The sequence below is a fragment of the Anopheles moucheti genome (assembly GCF_943734755.1).
Source record: "Anopheles moucheti chromosome X unlocalized genomic scaffold, idAnoMoucSN_F20_07 X_unloc_9, whole genome shotgun sequence".
In the NCBI taxonomy this organism is placed as follows: domain Eukaryota; kingdom Metazoa; phylum Arthropoda; class Insecta; order Diptera; family Culicidae; genus Anopheles; species Anopheles moucheti.
In genome coordinates, this window is record NW_026453603.1 from 347,501 (window position 1) to 355,000 (window position 7,500).

Below are 7,500 nucleotides of genomic sequence, written 5' to 3' on the forward strand. Positions count from 1 at the left end.
ATATATGTATTGATCGGTAATGATCCTTCCGCAGGTTCACCTACGGAAACCTTGTTACGACTTTTACTTCCTCTAAATCATCAAGTTCGGTCAACTTCGGCCATGCCAGCTGCAGCTCACGAAGGAACCGCGGAAGGTGTGCCTCCAGAGACCTCACTAAATAATCCATCGGTAGTAGCGACGGGCGGTGTGTACAAAGGGCAGGGACGTAATCAGCGCTAGCTAATGACTAGCACTTACTAGAAATTCCAGGTTCATGGGGACCGTTGCAGTCCCCAATCCCAACTAAATGAGCATTTGGGTGATTTCCCGTTCCTCTCGGAATGGGGGCGCCAATTGGCGAGAACACGCTGCTGCTCACATTGTAGCACGCGTGCAGCCCAGAACATCTAAGGGCATCACGGACCTGTTATCGCTCATTCTCACCTTGCTAAACACAAGTTGTCCCGCTAAGCAGGGCAAACGTGGCCGACGACCGCCCGTGAAGGGGCCGCCGGCCTTGACGTCAGGTGCGCCCGGAGGTGCACTGCTGACAGCGTTCTAGTTAGCTTGTTTGAGTCGCGTTCGTTATCGGAATTAACCAGACAAATCATTCCACGAACTAAGAACGGCCATGCACCACTACCCTTAAATTTGAGAAAGAGCTCTCAATCTGTCTTACCTCGATAAGTTCGGACCTGGTAAATTTTCCCGTGTTGAGTCAAATTAAGCCGCAAGCTCCACTTCGTTTTTTTTTTTTTTTTAACAAATGCAGGTTTTATTGTTCATAAACATTATGTTCTAACAAACAATAGCATAAACCCACGCTCTTGACGCACGACGTCGCCCGCCAGGGATTTGTCATGCGTCATTACGAACCCTTTCGGATGTCTCTTCCCTATTTCTTTATTAAATTGAATCGTATCTTAACCGCATATTAAAGGCGTACGCTTGCTTAGTCCGCGTGACTCACTCATTCTTTCCCCTCTCGGAGATCTCAAGAAGTCAACCCGACATCTATCGATCTGACCATTCCGCCTCGCTGGCGGCAGCCTCCTCCGCGGGTGTCCATCGTCGGCCTGCAGCCAAAGCACGACGGCGCCTTTCGTTTTCGCGTCTGTTCCGCCGAGACCTTATCAGGTCCGCCTCCGTAGGCGCGGTCCGACGGCGGCGCGTCGTCGAGGGTCCCTCAGCCTGGACCCGAGCTCGCCATGCGCGCTGCATGAATAGACGCCGCTCATGGCGAATTCTAACCGTTTCAGGGGAAGGTGGTCCCCCTCTGCTACGCCTAGGTATGGGAGGAGGAGCTAGGCCCGCTCGCTCCGCCTCTACTGCCGTCCGCAGTATCTCGTCATCTCGGGCGGCCAGTGCTGCTGCGACGTCCGCAGCCAGTCGCACTCGCGCCCGATCCTCCGCTCTGCCGCGAAGCCGTCGGTTGCGGGCAGATCGCTGACGCGCTGCTCGCGACTCGTTCACGCGCCGCGTGATGTCTTCGATGATGACGTCGTCCATCTCCTCACCGAAGAGTGCGGCCACACTTTCGAGGACCACTTCCTCGTCCTCGGCGAAAGCCGCTTCCGTTCGACCATTGGTGAGCGCTTCCTCATCGCGCCACAGCTGTTGAAGCACTGTGGTGATGGTCTTTGCTGCTTTCTGAATGCGGTCCCACCACTCCGCACTCTCCAGCAGCTTCTCTGCGATGTTGTTAAGCTGGACCGACTCGGGTGTCCCCCAGCCCAGCAGCTCACGTCGGATCTCCTCAAACACGGGGCACTCGAACAAGACGTGGGCCACCGACTCGACCGACCCCACGCACCGTGGACACTCCGGAGACGAAGCGAAGCCGCAGACGTGCAGGTACTCCCGGAAGAATCCGTGTCCGGAGAGCACCTGCGAAAGGTGGAAGTCCACCTTCCCGTGCTTTCGTCCCGTCCACCGGTGCAGGTCGGGAATCATCCCGTGCGCCCACGTCAAGTAGCGGCTGGCCGATGGTGTTGCCGCCGCACGGTCCCAGGCGTCCTGCCATTGCAGCATCGTGGCTGCTCGCTCCGCCGCTCGTACCTCCTTCCTGTTGGCGCCAGGCTCGACCAGCAGCCTGCTATGGCACCTTGCGTCCTCGTTGACGACCAGCCAGTACGGCACCAAACCAGCCATCACCACTGACACCTCGTAGGATACCGAGCGGAACGAACTCGATACCCCACGTGCCAGTGGCTTCTGGACCTGGGCCAGTCGTCTTCGGCACCACTGCATATCTGTCGCCTTAGCCCAGATGGGCGAGGCGTACCGGATCACCGACTCAGCGACTCCTGCCAGCAACCGCCGCTTGGCCACCTGGGGGCCGCTGTGGTTCCTCATCACCGAGGTAACCACCGCCACCGCACGGAGGGCCTTGTCCGCGGCCGCTTCCACGTGCGGTTTCCACGAGAGTTTCTCGTGGAGTTGTACCCCCAGGTAGCGTATCGATCGCTTTGACGTGCAGACCACTTCGCCGACGCGCACAGGAATTTCCAAACGTCCTCGACGCAGACTCGATATCAGAACCACCTCGGTTTTGTGGGGGGCGAGACTAAGGTGACGTGCCTCGAGCCACCCCATCACCGCGTCGATCGCAGCCTCCGCGACCGTCGCCGACTCCTCGGGTGTGCAGCCCTCGGCCAGGATGGCGATGTCATCGGCAAAGCCGACGATGGTGGCCCCTTCAGGGAGCTGGATCCGCAGAACGCCGTCGTACATAACGTTCCACAGAGTCGGGCCAAGGATTGACCCCTGTGGAACGCCTGCCGTCACCCGACGTGACACCGGGCCGTCGTGGGTGTCGTACACCAGCTCCCTGTCGGTAAAGTAGTCGCGGAGAAGGAGTTGCAGCTGCGCTGGAACCTCCTTCTCACGCAGGGCCATCGCTATCGCCTGCCAGCTGGCGGTGTTAAAGGCGTTTCTGACGTCCAACGCCACAACCAGCAGACAGCGCTTATCCCGGTTGTTAGTCCGTCCGTAGGACATCGCGCGCTCGCCTGCTTCCACCACCAGCTGGATCGCCTGCAGGGTGCTCCGCTGCTTCCGGAAACCGAACTGGTTCTCGGCCAGCCGAGGTGCCTCCGGATCCTCCAGGTGCTCGTTGAGTCTGTCCAGCGTAGTCCTCTCGAAGACCTTCGCCGGATTGTCGATCAAGCAGATCGGGCGGCAGGACGAGGCTTCGCCCGGCGGCTTACCCGGCTTAGGCAACAGCACCAGCTTCTGCCTTTTCCATTCGCGTGGTATTTCGCCGGTGTCCAAGCAGCGCTGGTAGACACCAGCGAATGGCTCCGGATACTTCCGGATGGCAGCCGTTACCGCAGCGTTCGGTACTCCATCGAGGCCAGGCGCCTTCCGCGGATGCAGCTCGCTCGCTATCGCCTGGAGCTCCGCGCAGCTGATCGGACGGACCGGAGTGTCCCCTTCCGAAGGCGTGACGTCCGGCCACTCGACCGGGGGATGCTCCGGAAACAGCTCCTCGACGATCCGCTGCAACACCGCTGGATCGCGTTCACGCGCCGTCCAGCTGCCCCGAAACCGAAGAAGCACTTGCCGGAACCACTGTCCCGTCTCATCTGCAGCCAGGGCCTGCAGCCACTCATCGAACTGGCGCTGCTTGCTGGCCTTAATTGCCACCCTTAAGGCAGCACGCGCCTCCTGATGTTCCTCTGAAGCCAGTTCGGCGGACGTCTCGTCGAGGGCCAATAACTGTCGCTCCCGAGCCAACCGGCAGCGCTCGGTCAGCTCCTCGATATCCGGAGTCCACCAATATGTGTTGCAGTTCCTCCTCTGCTGCTGCGACTGCCCAATCCTCGCCATGGTAGCGTCGCAGGCCTCCGTAAGCACCATCCCCAGGCTTGCCGCATCGGTCACCCGATCGGCAAAACGGGTCGCCTCAAGTGCCAGCTCGAAAGTACGGGGGCAAAACTGGCGAGTTCGCCAGCGAGTACCCGCCTCCCGTACTTCGACACCTTCCTGCTGATGAATGCCCCGTCCGGGCCGCTGACCTGTACGATGCTGTTGCCCGACCGCAAACCGAATATAGCGGTGGTCGCTATAGGAGTAGCGGTCTATCGTCCGCCAGGAGCTGATGTCCTCCGCTGCTCCATCCGATCGGCAGAGCGTTGGACTCGCGAAGGCGACGTCCACTCTGCTGGGCCGAGCCACACCGTTCCCCAGGAATGTCGGCTCCGTGCCGCGGTTGAGGACCTCCAATCCTAGGCTGGTAACCGTCTGAAGGAGCGCCTCACCCTTAAGGTTGGCCCGCTCGCTCCCCCAGGCCCCATGCCACGCGTTGAAGTCACCAGCTATCAGCACGCAAGGGTGGCCTCGCGCAAGTACCTCCAGCCGGTCCATCTGCTGCTCGAACTCCGGGAGGCCGATCGATGGCGGAATATAGCAGCAGATGACAACGATGCCCGCCACCTCGGCAGCTACGATGCCCGGATGCTGCACGCTCCTCACCCGCTGTATGGGAAACCGTTGGCCACTGGTGACGATCGCGGCCTTCAGTGCGTCGTCGGATGCCCAGTTCCCATTGTTGGCCGGCACAGCATAGAGCTCCGTGATGAGCATCACGTCTGCTCCCTCCTCCCTCATCCGCTGGAGCGCAAGATCCTGAGCGCTCCTGCTCTTACCGATATTTATCTGGAGCACTTCTATCATCATCGTGTGGCTGCAGCTTTGCACGAAGCTGCGGCAATCGAGTGCGGGCCGCCACACTTCAAACAGCGAGCCTCGCCAGTGCAGCTCGCTGCCTTGTGGCCTTCCGCGCCACACCGGATACACGCTTTGCTGCGGTCCTCTCCCGAGCACTGCCCGGCGAAGTGGCCGCGCTCCAAACATCGGAAGCACCGCTTCTCCTCCAGCGACGCTTTCGGGACCTCCCACACCCAACAGGAGGTGTGTCCTAGGAGCAGGCGCTTCCCAGCCAGATGCTCCGCATCCGACCGGGGCAGACGAACGCGAGCACGCTTCGTGCCGTCTCGCCGCTCCCACATGTCGAAGGTGGCCTCGGAATGCTCCTTGCCGAGAGCCGTCAACACCGCCCGACGCAGCTGGTCCTCGCTCGCCAAGGAGTCGATGTTTGTTATGAGCACCATCGACATCTCCGTACGCACGGACGCCGCACCCTTGTCTCCGATGGCTTGCCGGATACGCTGGCACAGCTCGGCGCTGTCGGCATCACGGCTCAGCGGCAGCCGCAAGGTGTCTTTCGGCGTTCGCTTGCCGACGCCGATCTTCTCCTGCATGCCGTCGAGATGCGAGCTCGTACGAATCGCCCTATACATGTCGAGGTAGCTGACGCCCTCCGCTGGCATCACCTCGATGGTGTCGGGCCGCTTCCGCGACTTCTTCACTGCAGCTGGCATCGTGCGTGGCTGCTGCTTACTCTGCTTTCGCAGCAACTGGCCCTGCAAATGCCACTGTTGTTGTTGTTGCTGGGGCTGCCCAGCCGAACGCTGTCCGCTCTGATGTTGCTGCGGACGTTGCTGCTGTTGCCGCTGCGGCTGCTGCCGTTGCGGGAGCTGCGGCCACTGCTGCTGATGCTGCTGAGCCGGCTGCTGGCGTGCCGACTTACGGCGCACCACCTCGGCCCAGGAGCCGCCTTCCTGGTCCGGAGACGGCACCACCGTAGCCGTCACCGCACCCTCTCGCTGTTGTGCCAGCTGCTGCTGCTGCTGCTGTTGCTGCTGCGACTGCGCAACAACCAGTTGCGTAAGGAGCCCAGAGACCATCTCCCGCTCCTTACGGTTCTCCTCTCGCAGATGGAGCACCTCCTGGCGATGGCACTCCTGCATCGCCGCGAGGTCTTTCCGGTATTGCTCAGCTTGCTCCGTCAGCTGAACACGGAGGAGGGATAGCTCGTCCTCCAGACGCTCGATGAGCCTCTCCATCGTGGCTCCTTTCGCAGCCGTGGCCGTGCCAACGCCACTCGTGCGAGCAACACCGCTCGTGGCTGCGGTCTGCCCTTCCGGCACTCTGCTGAGCATCACTACCGGTTTCGAGCCCACCGGTGCTCGGCTATCGGTCGATCCCGACCGTGATCGTAAATTCCGACTGGCGGACATCATCGCCAGAAGGAAGGAAGAGTCCGCGCTTTAAACTGGTTTTACTCCCCCTCGAGGAGGGACGCCAGCAGCGGACTGCCACGAGGATCGACGGCGAGGTTTTTCCGCCCGGGCGAGGTGAGGGAAGATGGTAGAAGAACGGGGGGGTGCGCGATGGACTCGTCCCGCCGAGCCGCTTCTTCTGATACCCCACTTGCCTGGGTGGCGATGAAGTTTTCCTCGGAAAAATCGCGAAAAACCGCTTCCTGGGTGGTTTTTCCGCTCTAGGGGGGTGGGGGTGGGTGGTATGGTGGTGGGGGGGTATTTTCCCGACTCCCCTCTTGAAAACTCGTCGTTTGATACCCCGCACGACGGTATCAGAGCGAAAATTTTCTTCTTTGGAAAAACGCTTTTCCGCCCGTATCTCTCTGGATGTTGCGAAAATCACTTTTCCGGCGATGGAATTAGATGTAGTTTTTCCCGCCGAAACTTTTGTCCGAACACCCGGAAGCTTTAGCCCGACTCCTTGGCCGGGAAAATCGCCAAAAACCACTTCGGTAGGTGGTTTTTCCGCTCTAGGTGGGTGGGGGTGGGCAGTATCGTGATGGGAGGGTGTTATCCCGACTCCCCTCGTCAATCCGCGTCGATTGACACCCCACACGCCGGTATCAGGCCGAAAATTGTCCACTGACGAAAAACACTTTTCCGGCCGTATCTCCCCGGATGTCGGAAAAATCGCTTTTCCGGCGATGGAATTAGATGTAGTTTTTCCCGCCGAAACTTTTCTCTGAACACCCGGGAGCTCTACCTCCGCTCCTTGGCCGGGAAAAACGCGGAAAACCACTTTTCGCGGGGGTTTTCCGGGGCTGGGTGGCGGGTGGGTGGTGCTAGGGGGGGGAAACCGCGTTTCCCCCACTCCTCTTTCCGAGACGCGTCGTTAGACACCCCACACGATGGTATTGGGCCGAAAATGTCACACACACACAAATCTCACACACACGTAAAGAGCGGTGAAATTTCGTCCGGGAGTGCCCCTCCGGGAGCGCTAGCGCTCCAGCAGGGGGGTGATTCGTCCGGAAGTTTTTTTCCTCGCTCTTTTTCACACACACGCCGCCATTTTCGACGAGCACGTGGTTTTCTTTGTCCGCGAATAACTCCCTGAGTTTTTGTCCGATTTCCACGAAATTTTCAACACTTGTCCTTTACTGTAGAGCGCAACTTTTAAGACACCTTCCAGCCGAATCGATCCGCAATGTTCGGAGTTATACAGGTGTGAAATTTCACCACAAAAACACCTGCCGTTCCGCGAACTCCATCAACTCGGCCAATGTTTCTTCACCAAAAGGTGTGGCCTGGTGAGGCCCACAAAGTGTCACTATCACTTTTCCGATATCTTCACTCTTTCGCACAATATGTCACAAAAACCGTTTCGTTCAATAACACACGCAAGGGGGGG